Source organism: Myxine glutinosa, unplaced genomic scaffold (genome assembly GCF_964187855.1).
Source record: "Myxine glutinosa unplaced genomic scaffold, kmMyxGlut1.1 SCAFFOLD_3206, whole genome shotgun sequence".
NCBI lineage: Eukaryota > Metazoa > Chordata > Myxini > Myxiniformes > Myxinidae > Myxine > Myxine glutinosa.
This window is the reverse complement of record NW_027619299.1, coordinates 30742-45156: the sequence shown is the minus strand read 5'-3', so window position 1 is coordinate 45156 and position 14415 is coordinate 30742.

The window sequence follows — 14415 nt, the reverse complement described above, 5'->3', positions numbered from 1 at the left end:
GACGGGTTGGAACAGTTTTTGACGGTATAGCGTGGAGAGCATGCCGAAGTCTGGGCCTTGTGTCGGGTGTGCTTATATCTTCTTTATTTATTCGATATCCTACAGACTTAAATGAACACTCGTTTTACTGTACGCACTTTGCACATCACGTTCAGAGAATGTCACCTCCCTGTGCCTTGTATCAATTGTGATTTTAAAAAAAAACGCTTCCATACACCGACCTTGAGGCTCAGTTTGAAAGCCACCATCTACAATTCCAATGTAAGAGATAATTACTCTGCTTTTGGGTCTTCGGAGTCCTCAGGGCATTTTGGATCCTCTGGTTAATTTGGGACTTTTGGGTGTTCAAGCTCTTTTGCATCCTTGGGATCTTTTGGGTCTTTTGTGTCCTCTGGGTCATTTAGGTCCTCAGGGTCTTTTGGGTCATTTGGGTCTTTTGGGTCCTCTGGATCTTTGGGGTCCTCAGGTATTTTCGGTTATCTGGGACTTTGGTGTATTTTGGGTCTTTGGGGTAATTTGGGTCATTGGGGTCCACTGTGCCCTCAGGGTATTTAAGGGTATTTTTGGTGTTTTGGATTGACATCCTACAGACGTAAATGAACACTCAGTTTACTCTGCGCACTTTGCACGTCACGTTCAGCGAATTTCACCTCCCTGCGCCGTGTATTTATTGTAATTTAAAAAACCCGCTTCCGTACACCAACCTTGAGGGTCGGTTTGCAAGCCACCGTCTTCAATTGCAATTTAAGAGAAATAATTACTCTTATTTTGGGTCTTCAGAGTCCTGAGGGTCTTTTGGGTCCTCTGGTTAATTTGGGTATTTTGGGTGCTCAAGTGCTTTTGCATCCTTGGGATATTCTGGTTCATTTGGGTCTTTTAGGTCATTTGCGTCCTTTGGGTCCTCTGCCTCTTTGGGGTCCTCAGGTCTTTTCAGTCATCTAGGTATTTTGGGTCTTTGGGGTAATTTGGATCTTTGGGTTCCACTTGGTCCTCAGGGTCTTTTTGGTGTTTTGGATTGTTTGGTTCTGTGGGGTCGTTAAGGGTCTTCGGGGTATTTGGGGTTTTCAGGGGCTTTTTGGTCTTCTGGGTCTTTTCGATTTTTTGGGGGTCTTTTTGTCTTTGGGGTATTTTCGGCCTTCTGGGTCTTTGAGATATTTTGGGTCCTTGAGGTATTTAAGGGTCTTCTGTGTCTTTTGGATCTTCAGGGTATTTTTAGTTTTCATGGTCTTTTGGATCTTCTGGGACTTTGGGGTATTTTGAGCATTTTGGGTATTGGTGGTCTTTTGGGTCTTTTGGTCTTTTCAGTGTTTTGGGTCTTCAGGGTATTTATGGGTTTTTAAGGGTCTTGGTGTCTTTTCAATGTTTTGGGTCTTTGGTGTCTTTATGGGTCTTTGGGAAATTTTGGGTCTTCAGGGCCTTTTGGGGTTTTATTGTATTTTGGGTCTTTAAGGGTCTTGCAGTCTTTGGTGTATTTTTGGTCTTTTTGGTCATCAGGATATTTAAGTGTCATTGGGGTATTTTGGATATTTGGGGTATTTTGGGTCATCTGGATATTTAAGGGTCTTTGGTTTTTTTGGGGTCTTCAGGGTCTTTTGGGTGTTTGTGGTCTTTTGGGTATTTAAGGGTCTTTGGGGGATATTTTGCATCTTTGTGGTCTTTTGGGTCTTTAATGGTATTTGGTGTATTTTGGGTCTTTGTGGTCTTTTGGGTCTTTAAGAGTCTTGGGGTATTTTCAGTCTCATTGGTCTTTGGGGGAATTTGGGGTCTTGTGTCTTTTGGGTTTTTGTGGTCTTTTTGGTATTTCAGAGTCTTCGGGGTATTTTGGGTCTTTGGGGTATTTTGTGTGTTTGGGGTCAATTGGGTTTTCATTGACTTTTCTGTCTTTTGGGCCTTTGGGGACTTCTGGGTCTTAATGGTCTTTTGTGTCTTTAACAGTCTACAGGGTATTTTGGGTGTTAGGGACTATTTGGTCTTCGGGGTCTCCTGGGTCCTTGAGGTATTAGGGTATTTTGGTTATTTGGGTCTTACCAAAATTTTGGGTATTTGGGGTCCATTGGGTCTTTCGGGTCTTTTCAGTCTTTTGGGTCTTTTGATTCTTCAGTGTATTTTGGGTCTATAGGGTATTTTGTGTGTTTGGGGCCCATTGGGTCTTTTTGGTATTTTGGGTCTTCAGGGTATTTTGGTTTTCAGAGTCCTTGGGGGGTCTTCTGAGTCATTGGGGTCTTTTGGGTCCTCTTTGCCATTTGGGTCCCTGGGGTTCTTTGGGTCTTTTGGATCCTCAGGGTCTTTTGGATCCTCATGGTCTTTTGGATCCTCAGGGTCTTTTGGATCCTCAGGGTCTTTTGGGTCTTCAGAGTCTTTGGGGTCCATTGGGTCTTCAGGGTCTTTCTAGTCTTTTGGGTCTTTGGGGTATTTTGGGTCTTCAGGGTATTTTGGATCTTCAGGGTATTTTGGGTCTTCAAAGTCCTTGGGGTCTTCTGGGTCCTTGGGGGTCTTCATTATCTTTTGTGTCTTTAACCGTCTACAGGGTATTTTGGGTCTTCGGGTATTTTGGGTGTTTGGAGTCTATTGGGTCTTCTGGGTCCTTGAGGTCTTTTGGGTCTTAGGGTCTTACCAAAATTTTGGGTCTTTGGGGTCCATTGGGTCTTTAGGGTCTTTTGGGTCTTTGGCATGTTTTGTGTCTTTGTGGTATTTCGGGGTATTTAGGGTATATTGGGTGTTTGGGGTTCCTTGTGTCTTTTTGGTCTTTAGGGTATTTTGGATCTTGAGAGTACTTGGGGTTCTTCTGAGTCCTTGGGGTCTTTTGGGTCTTTTTTGTCATTTGGGTCCTTGGGGTTGTTAAGGTCTTTTGGATCGTCATGGTATTTTAGGTCTTCAGGGTCTTTAGGGTTTTGGAGTCCATTGGGTCTTCAGGGTCTTTTCATTCTTTTGGGTGTTTGGCATCCTTTGGGTCTTTGGGGTCCTTTGGGTCTTTGGGCTATTTTGGGACTTTGGGCTATTTTGGGTGTTTGTGGTGTTTTTGGGTATTTAACGGTCTTTGGGGATCTTTTGCGTCTTTGTGGTCTTTTGGGTCTTTGATGGTATTTGGTGTATTTTGGGGGTTTGGGGTCTTTAAGAGTCTTGGGGTATTCTCAGTCTTTTGGGTCTTTGGGGGAATTTGCTGTCTTCAGTGTCTTTTGGGTTTTTGTGGTATTTTTGGTATTTAAGAGTCTTTGGGGTCTTTTGGGTCTTCGGGGTATTTTGGGTGTTTGGGGTCAATTGGGTTTTCAATTACTTTTCTGTATTTTGGGCCTTTGTAGACTTCTGGGTTTTCATGGTCTTTTGTGTCTTTAATAGTCCACAGGGTATTTTGGGTGTTTCGGGTCTATTTGGTCTTCTGGGTCCTTGAGGTCTTCGGGTATTTTGGGTCTTACCAAAATTTTGGGTATTTGGGGTCCATTGGGTCTTTTCAGTCTTTTGGGTCTTTCAGTTCTTCAGTGTATTTTGGGTCTTTGGGGTATTTTGGGTGTTAGGGGCCCATTGGGTTTATTTGGTCTTTGGGGTCTTCTGGGTCCTTGAGGTATTAGGGTATTTTGGTTCTTTGGGTCTTTCCAAAATTTCGGGTATTTGGGGTCCATTGTGTCTTTTGGGTCTTTTCAGTCTTTTGGGTCTTTCGGTTCTTCAGTGTATTTGGGGTATTTTGGGTGTTTGGGGCCTATTGTTTTTTTTTTGGTATTTTGGGTCTTCAGGGTATTTTGGTTTTCAGAGTCCTTGGGGGGTCTTCTGAGTAATTGGGGTCTTTTGGGTCCTCTTTGTCATTTGGGTCCCTGAGGTTATTTGGGTCTTTTGGATCCTCAGGGTCTTTTGGATCCTCAGGGTCTTTTGGATCCTCAGGGTCTTTTGGGTCTTCAGAGTCTTTGGGGTCCATTGGGTCTTCAGGGTCTTTTCAGTCTTTTGGGTCTTTGGGGTCCTTTGGGTCTTTGGGGTATTTTGGGTCTTCAGGGTATTTTGGATCTTCAGGGTATTTTGGGTCTTCAAAGTCCTTGGGGTCTTCTGGGTCCTTGGGGTCTTCATTATCTTTTGTGTCTTTAACCGTCTACAGGGTATTTTGGGTCTTTGGGTATTTTGGGTGGTTGGATTCTATTGGGTCTTCTGGGTCCTTGAGGTCTTTTGGGTCTTAGGGTCTTACCAAAATGTTGGGTCTTTGGGGTCCATTGGGTCTTCAGGGTCTTTTCAGTCTTTTGGGTATTTGGCATGTTTTGTGTCTTTGGGGTATTTCGGGGTATTTGAGGTATATTGGGTGTTTGGGGTTCCTTGTGTCTTTTTGGTCTTTAGGGTATTTTGGATCTTGAGAGTACTTGGGGTTCTTCTGAGTCATTGGGGTCTTTTGGGTCCTCTGTCATTTGGGTCCCTGGGGTTCTTTGGGTCTTTTGGATCCTCAGGGTCTTTTGGGTCTTCAGGGTCCATTGGGTCTTCAGCATCTTTTCAGTCTTTTGGGTCTTTGGGGTCCTTTGTGTCTTTGGGGTATTTTGGGTCTTCAGGGTATTTTGGGTCTTCAAAGTCCTTGGGGTCTTCATTATCTTTTGTGTCTAACAGTCTACAGGGTATTTTGGGTCTTTGGGTATTTTGGGTGTTTGGGGTCTATTGGGTCTTCTGGGTCCTTGAGGTCTTTTGTGTCTTAGGGTCTTGCCAAAATTTGGGGTATTTGGCATATTTTGTGTTTTTGGGGTATTTAAGGGTATTTGGGGTATATTGCGTGTTTGGGGTTCATTGGGTCTTTTTGGTCTTTCGGGTATTTTGGATCCTTATGGTCTTTTGGGTCTTCAGTGTCTTTTGGGTCTTTGGAATCCATTGGGTCTTCAGGGTCTTTTCAGTCTTTTGGGTGTTTGGGGTCCTTTGGGTCTTTGGGGTATTTTGGGTCTTCCGGGTATTTTGGCTGTTTGTGGTCTTTTGGGTATTTAAGGCTCTTTGGGGATCTTTTGCGTCTTTGTGGTCTTTTGGGTCTTTAATGATTTTTGGTGTATTTTGGGTCTTTGGGTCTTACCAATATTTTGGGTATTTGGCATCCATTGGGTCTTCAGGGTCTTTTCAGTCTTTTGGGTCTTTGGCATATTTTGTGTCTTTGGGGTTTTTAAGGGTATTTGGGGTATATTGGGTGTTTGGGGTTCATTGGGTCTTTTTGGTCTTTAGTGTATTTTGGATCTTGAGAGTACTTAGGGTTCTTCTGAGTCCTTGGGGTCTTTTGGGTCCTTTTTGTCCTTGGGGTTGTTAGGGTCTTTTGGATCCTCATGGTCTTTTGGGTCTTCGGGGTCTATTGGGTCTTTGGTGTCCATTGGGTCTTCAGGGTCTTTTCAGTCTTTTGGGTGTTTGGGGTCCTTGGGTCTTTGGGGTATTTTGGGTCTTTGGGGTGTTTTGGGTTTTTGTGGTCTTTTGGGTATTTAAGGGGCTTTGGGGATCTTTTGCGTCTTTGTGGTATTTTGGGTCTTTCATGGTATTTGGTGTATTTTGGGTCTTTGGAGTCTTTTAGGTCTAAGAGTCTTGGGGTATTTTCAGTCTTTTGGGTCTTTATGGGTCTTTGGGTGAATTTGGGGTCTTCAGTGTCTTTTGGATTTTTGTGGTGTTTTTGGTATTTAAGAGTCTTTGGGGTCTTTTGGGTCTTCAGGGTATTTTGTGTGTTTGGGGTCAATTGGGTTTTCCATTACTTTTCTGTCTTTTGGGCCTTTGGAGACTTTGGGTTTTCATGGTCTTTTGTGTCTTTAACAGTCCACAGGGTTTTTTGGTTGTTTTGGGTCTATTTGGTCTTCTGTGTCCTTGAGGTCTTCGGGTATTTTGGGTCTTTGGGTCTTACCAAAATTTTGGGTATTTGGGGTCCATTGGGTGTTTTCAGTCTTTTGGGTCTTTCAGGTCTTCAGCGTATTTTGGGACTTTGGGGTATTTTGGGTGTTTGGGGCCCATTGGGTCTTTTGGGTCTTCGGGGTATTTTGGTTTTCAGAGTCCTTGGGGGTCTTCTGAGTCATTGGGGTATTTTGAGTCCTCTTTGTCATTTGGGTCCTTGGGGTTGTTTGGGTCTTTTGGATCCTCAGGGACTTTTGGGTCTTCAGAGTCTTTGGGGTCCATTGGGTCTTTAGGGTCTTTTAAGCCTTTTGGGTATTTGGGGTCCTTTTGGGTCTTTGGGGTCCTTTGGGTCTTTGGGGAATTTTGTGTCTTTGGGGTATTTTGGGACTTCAGAGTTCTTGGGTTTTTCTGAGTCATTGGGGTCTTTTGGGTCCTCTTTGTCATTTGGGTCCTTGGAGTTGTTTTGGTCTTTTGGATCCTCTGGGTCTTTTTGTTCAGGGTATTTTGGGTCCATTGGGTCTTCAGGGTCTTTTCAGTATTTTGCATCTTTGTTTTTTTTTGGGTCTTTGGGTATTTTGGGTCTTCAGGGTATTTTGGGTCTTCAGGGTATTTGGGGACTTCAAAGTCCTTGGGGTCTTCTGGGACATTGGGGTCTTCGTTATCTTTTGTGTCTTTAACAATCTACAGGGTATTTTGGGTCTTCTGGTATTTTGGGTGTTTGGAGTATATTGGGTTTTCTGGGTCCTTGAGGTCTTTTGGGTCTTAGGGTCTTACCAAAATATGGGTCTTTGGGGGTCCATTGGGTCTTCAGGGTCTTTTCAGTATTTTGGGTCCTTTTTGGGTATTTTGACTCTTCGGAGTATTTTGTGTCTTCTGGGTCCTTGGGGTCTTTTGGGTCCTCAGAGCCTTTTAGGGGGCTTTAACCAGTTGACACACAGTCATGTTCAAAGATTTCCCCTTAAATACCCCCACTCAAATCCCTCCGAAAGCACTACTCAAAGCCTTTAAAACCTAACCTTATGAAGGGACACGCACGCACACGCACGCGCACACGCACACGCACACACACCAATCAGAAAGTATTCAGACCACTTCACTTTTTTCACATTTTGTTATGTTGCAGCCTTATGCTGAAATCGTTTAATTTCATTTTTTCCCTCATCAATCTGCACTCGATACCCCATAATAACAAAGAGAAAACAGGATTTTAGAAAGTTTTGCAAATTTATTAAAAAGAAAAAACGGAAATATCACATTTACATAAGTATTCATACTCTTTGCTATGACACTTGAAATTTAGCTCAGGTGCCTCCCATTTCTCTTGATCATCTTTGAGATGTTTCTCCACCTTGATTGGAGTCCACCTGTGGTAAATTCAATTGATTGGACATGATTTGGAAAGGCACACACCTGTCTATATAAGGTCTCACAGCTGCCAATGCATATCAGAGCAAAAACCATAGACTAGGCTAAATTTCTGATTTTTTTTTGGCAGAGGCATTTCTGAGTAAAAGTTGGTATCCGGGCGTTTTAGGTGGATATGAGGGTGCTGATCACGAAAAAAACGGATACCAAGCTGAAATGTGCATATTTAGGGCCTAAATCAGCAAAAAACAAAATGGCCGCCAAAAAAGTTTATGCGATATTTGTTTTTTTTCTTCAGAAAAGTGGAATGTCGTAGTAATACTTGGTATCCATGCTTATTAGCTGTATATGAGGGTGCTGATCACGATAAAAAATAATACCAAGCTGAATATTACATATTTAGGGCTTAAATCAGCCAAAAAACAAAATGGCCGTCAAAAAAAGTATACGCGATATTGACATTTCTAATTTTCTTTTAAAAATAGGAATGTCATAGTAGCACTTGGTATCTATGCTTATTAGCTGTATGTGAGCGTGCTGACCACGAAAAGATAGGATACCAAGCTGAATTGCAGGCTTTCAATGGAAGATGTTTCATACACCATATTGGCTTTTATTGCCGTTTTACCTTGATTGGCATTACATTGCTTTCAGATCACTGTCAACTGTATTTTCTAGTTAAGGTTGTTATCATGTCTAGTTAAGGACGGTTTATTTACCGGGACGGTGACATGCAACCTCTCTTTCTTTTATTTTCAGACTAAATCAAGATGGATCCTGTTGCTACTCTGAAACGACCATCATCGATTGACTTCGCCTTATGCATTTTATGCCAAACAGATGGGGATTTGCGATCTGCCAGCAATCAAGGTCTAGCCACACTCGCTAAGGCTTACGAAACCAGAAAGAAATTACGCGACCCAAAAAACCGCAATATAATTGAGCGTCTGGATCTGGCGTTGGGTTCGAATACCACCTCAATCGTATGGCACAAAAACTGTTATGTCCAATTCACCGATAAAAATAAACTTCTTCGCCTAGAAAGACTGGAAGATCATCATCAGGACCGAGAAAATGTACCAACATGCAGCTCAGTTGTTGGGTCTACCCAAGGTCGTGTCATACGTCGGAGCTCTGTCAAGCCAGTTGACTGGACGCTGTGCATGTTTTGTCAGGATCGTACGTCAAAACAACGATTAAGTTCAGTTATGACATTCAATGTCAGCAAAGATATTTTAGAGGCATCTAAATTACATCACAAGCTATGCTTCAGTTTGGCAGGCGTTAGTGACCTCATCGCAGCGGAAGGTAAATATCACCTTCCTTGCTTAAGTTCGTTCAAAAGAAGTACATCCAAAGTCAAAGAAGATTTTCACACCAGTCAAGACTTACCTTTGATATGGCTTTCTTCAGAACTTATGTATGCAGCCCAAAAGGGTCATGTGCTGAGGCTAAGTGACGTCTGGGATCGGTATGTAAATCTTTCAGAGGAAGCTAACACAGTTATTCCGAAGTCCTTTGTAAGTCGTCGGACAACATTCAGGGAAAAACTGCAATCTCGAGTAGGTGATACCATCCTCTTTGTTCGACCTGATGGTGGGACATCTCAGAGAGAAACGTTGTTGGTACCATCTAAGTATACCGGCAATGCTGTATCTGGACTGACGGATGAAGCAGACGAACAACTAACAATGCCTAGGTTCGGGCCTGAAGAGGACATCTTCCTGTCGCTGGTGCATGTTGCCCTAAAACTTCGAGGAGATTTGCTTGATAAGCCTGGCCACGTGGGATTTGAAGTGAGCATCGGAAACGCACTAAGTTGCGTACCAGAGACTGTCGACATGTTCCTCAAGCTCTTATATGGTGGTCCGTGTCAGCTTGAAATAGAACCATGCGTTGCCAAAGAAGATGATACGAAACTAGAACAACAAGTCCTCAGCAGTGCTCAGGACATGGTATATGGAGTGAGCGGAGGCAGTAAACTGACGCCGAAACATATAGGGCTCGGCAGCACCCTGCACCAAACTACACGATCTAAGGAGTTGGTGGAAATGTTCCATAAGGCAGGACACACCCTCAGTTACCATCAAGTGTTGCAGTTAGACACAACCTTAGCCAAGTCCACAATTAAGTCTATGAATCCAAACACCGGTGCCGTCATACCACCTAATCTAGTTCCTGACCGCTTTCTGTTCTACACTGCTGACAATATCGACATACTGGATGAGACATTGGACGGAAAAGAAACCTTCCATGCCACTCAGCTGGCAGCGTGGCAGAGAGGACCATCCGCAGACGTGAAGTGGGACAGCATGGTTCTTTCTAAAGACCGAATGCTGCATGGCCCAGAGGTCATGGACACCTTAAATGCTGCAACTATGCCTGCCGTCAGGGCCGAACAATCTTTCAGTGGCCAAGTGGAAAAAACTTGGTATCATCAACCGTCCAAGGACACTGATTGTGCAGCAAGGGCCCAATCGGTGGATTTAGCGTTCAATTTCATGCGACTCAACTCAACAACGGAAACCAGTTGGACAGTATTCAATGAGTCCCTGACACAAAATGATCCTCCACAAACTACAGTTGGCTATATGCCCATAATCCTGGCACCAGCGCACGAGTTTGATACACTCAAAACAGTCGTGGAGCGATGTTTGGAAGTTTCATCTCGCTTCGGACAAGAATACACGGTACTGAGTGTGGATCAAGCACTTTATTGCAAGCTCATGGAGTTGAAGTGGTGCAATCCGGAGTACAAGAAGAGACTCATTCCACGTCTAGGAGGGCTACACATTTCAATGAACTTTTTAAAAGTTATTGGAGAACACATGCACGGATCTGGATTGGCAGAGGCCTGGGTTGAAGCTGGTCTAATGGGACAGAACACCATTGAAGCAGCATTGGCTGGCAAAAAGTTCAACAAAGCCATGCGAGCACACAAAATTACATGCCAGGCCCTATGGCGACTATTAGGACCCAATCTACTAGACTATGTGAAAGAAGCCGACGAGCAACTGCATATTCAAATATCCAAGGCTGCATCCGACCTGGCAGCTGTTGAGATCCTTGTCACCTTGCTGACAAACCCAACGTTTTCATCATTGATGTCAGATTTCCTGGAACGCAGAAAGGAGGACAATGTCAACTTCTCTTTCTGGTGGGGATACCTGGAAATGGTAGCAATTCTACTTATGTTCACAAGAGCCCAACGAGATGGACTTTGGGACCTTCACATCCATTCATTCACCTGCATGCTACCTTTCTTTCTCAGGTATGACCATGTAAACTATGGACGCTGGGGTCCTGTCTACTTGGCTGAAATGAGAAACCTACCAGAGTCAGTTCTCGAAGAATTCAAAAAAGGAAATTTTGTGGTCAAACGGTCGGCGCGTAAGTTCAATCAGGTTGATCCCGACCAGGCACAAGAGTGGTTGAATGGAACTGGTAAAAGGGCCGGAGGAATCGTTGGTATCACCAAAACCAATACAGCCTTGAACAGAGATGGGCATTGTCTTACAACCTGAGAGCACATATTGCAGCAGATACGCGTGAAATGTTGCAGATATATCCAAAAGACTTGCTCAGCCATAACGAATCGAAACCAGCAAGACAACAACGTGACAATGCAGACGAGAACATTCTGCTCAGCATATTGGAACGCTTCCATGTGTTTGCACCTGATACGCATCACGCTGCGCTGCAAAACATTGCAACAAAAGACGTTGCTAGCGAAGAAATCCAAACATCGCTACTGAACGCACGAGTCATGGGTCAGAAACAACTGGATGAATTTGTGGAGGATAGACTTGTTGGAGACGCAGAAACCTCAGTGCCTCAGCACTCATTGTATGACACCATCAAGAAGAACAATGCTCCAACATTCGACGATCTTTATAAGGTAGTACAACACAGTGCCGAAAAGAACAAACGCACTGTTCTGAAAGCTGATCAAAACTTCCTCCAACGTTTGGTAACGGCATATGCATCTGGCCGCACGATCAACTTGGACAACGTGTTGAACCACGAACTTCTTCGAGTACCAGTCTCGCTGGCAGAGCTCAATGGCAATTTAAGGACAGGAAACAAATCGTTGCTGGCTGATATGTTGACAGCAGATGTTCCATGTCCTGCTACGCTCGATCTGCACGGGAAATCAGCTTGTCTTGTTATAGATGGACAGGCTCGAGTCGTGGCCATTGGGAAACCGGTTGCTGCCAAGACATTTGGAGACTTGGCAGACGTTTTCACAAGATCAATCTTCCAGTCAGGAATGCAATATCTTCGCATAGACGTTGTATTTGACAGATACCGAGATGAGTCGATCAAAGCAGGAACAAGAACCAAACGAACAAAGACAAGTCGTCCAATACGTCGTATTGTAGAAGGACGGGAGGTGCCACTGCCTAACTCCTGGATAAACTTCATTGCCCTTCCAGAAAACAAGGCAGCCCTTGCTCGCTTCCTCTCGGAAGAACTTCTGGCACATGCTCCTGGTGATACAGAGATTGTGGTTGCAGGGGGGTTTGACGATGAGCGTGAAATCAGGTCATCACGTGGCAATACTGACCTCACTCCACTAAAAGCAACACACGAAGAAGCGGACACACGCATAATTCTACATGTCATAGATAGTCGGCTGGACACTGTAGTTGTATGTGCGAGAGACACTGATGTCATGCTGTTGTTGGTGGCACATTTTCCGCGTGTCAGTTGCAGAAATCTATGGATGATGGCTGGTACTGCCCAGAAGAGAAAGTACATACCCATAGGTCCATTATATCACAACTTGCCATCAAATTCAGTCCAATCACTTCTGCCATTTCACGCTCTTACGGGATCGGACACGACATCGCACATCTGTGGACACACGAAACGTTCAGCATGGAAAGTCTTCCTTGAGTATCACCACCTTCTTGTGGGTTTGGGAGTAGGGAATTTGACCCCTGAAGTGTCAAAATCGACAGAAATATTTGTCTGCAAAATCTACGGGATGAACAATCTGGAGACAACAGATAGCGTTCGTCGGGTCATGTTTGAGAAGGCCTGCAAACCAGAAGCGATGCCACCCACGAGCGATGCTCTCAAATTCCACATCCAGCGTGTGCATTACCAATCTCTGATATGGAAGGAGGCACACTGCCCACTTCCGAACCTGCCGAATGTCACGGAGTTGGGATGGAAAAGGGTCGCTACCAATTTGCAACCAGTGCTGATGACACTCCATCCAATTCCTGAGTCGTGTCTTGAACTTGTTTCTTGCAGTTGCAGGTCACGGTGTCGTACCATGCGCTGTAGCTGCCGTAAAGCAAAACTTGGCTGCACAGCTGCATGTGTATGTCGGCAAGAAACTGACCAGGACGGTTGCTTTAATGACAATGTGTAATGTGTTAACGACATTATTCAACTTACCGTCGAGCCTGCATATCGTAAAAGACGTCATGACTGTGCTACCTGTATATAGTTAAACGTTCATATGTGATTGTTCACTGCATGTAATCGTATTAATCAATGAAGATCAAAAGTAAAGTTGTATTGCCTTGTAATCGTGTTGTTTATTATATGAGCTGTGTGGCACAAGGGTCCATGTGTAAGTGTCTGTAGATATCATTTTAGCTGCAGTTAGCCGATATTTAGAGCTATTTTGTGAGCAACCACCTTGAATGTGTCCTGTTTCAGTATATAGCTTTGGTCCAACACTAATAATAGTGCGCTCATATGCTTCCTTGACCTCGATAACCTGGGGCTAGACATCAAAATAATGATTCTATGTTCACTAGAACTGGAGATATCGTCAATATAAGATTTGATGGCGGCCATCTTGGAAAATGGCCGAAACATCGATTTCTGCTAAAATAGTATATACAAATTTGATTGCCCGGAAATATTCATCTTGTTTCACGTAAAGTGTACTTGTTGAAATGTCTTCCTGTGTGATTCTGAGTTCAGCGGCTAAAAGTTAAATATTTTGGCGGCCATTTAGTTTTTTCCAGATTTGAGCATCAAATACCAAAAATTCAGCTTGGTATCCTATTTTTTCATGATCAGCACCCCCAAAATAGGTTAAAAACACTTGTTACCAACTTTTACTCAGAAATGCCCCTATAACTTGTATTAGATGCATTTCTGGAAATTTAGCCTAGTCTACCAAGCCATGAGGTCGAAGGAACTGCCTGCAGAACTCAGACAGGATTGTGTAAAGGCACACATTTGGGGAAGCCGACAAAAAAAAATCTCTGCTGCATTGAAGGTTCTCAAGAGCAGAGTGGCCTCCATAATTCTTAAATGGAAGTTTGGAACAACTAGGACTCTTCCTAGAGCTGGCCGCCCGGCCAAACTTAGCAATCGGGGGAGAAGGGCCTTGGTAAGAGAGGTGACCAAGAACCCGATGGTCACTCTGGCTGAGCTCCAGAGACCCTGTTTGGACATGGGAGAAACTTCCAGAAGGACAACCATCACTGCAACACTCCACTGATCTGGGCTACATGGCAGGGTGGCCGGAAGCCAAACAGTTCAATCTTGGTTTCATCAGACCACAGAATCTTGTTTCTCACAGTCTGAGAGTCCTTTAGGTGCTTTTTTGCAAACACCAAGTGGGCTTTCATGTGTCTTTCACCGAGGAGAGGTTTCCGTCTGGCCTCTCTGCCATAAAGCCCAGATCGGTGGAGTGTTGCAGTGGCTGCAAATATAAACGATTTCAGCATGTAGTCAGGTTCACTATGTTTTTTCGTTCAAAATTTTGGTAGATTAGCAAAACTATACATTTCTGGAATACTCAGAGCATGAGGAATCCAAAAATTAATGTTGGCATTTGCGTAGACACCTTTGCGAAAATGACCCTCAGGACAGTGATGAAGATCTGTAAAAGCATATTCCTGAATGGTATAGACCTAGTAGATCCTGTGTATAGGACTTATAGTTCAATCTGATACTAACAAGGCTGCTTTCTTGCTTTATAAACCCATACCTATAACTTAAAAGGACTTGCAATATCATGTATTATGTAATACAGTTATATCACAAATATAAAGACAATGGTTTTCAATTACCTTTGTTTGTTGCTTTTCTATAACCCTGAGCACTATTTTGAGGCCTTTATTGGATTCCTTGACCCAGAAAACATAGGATTAGCACATTTAATTAAGTCTCTAGGTTGACTAGAAGCCGAGATAGCGCAAAATATGTATTTTATGGCGGGCATTTTGAAAATCCAAAATGGCGGCCATGCAGGTGTCTGTG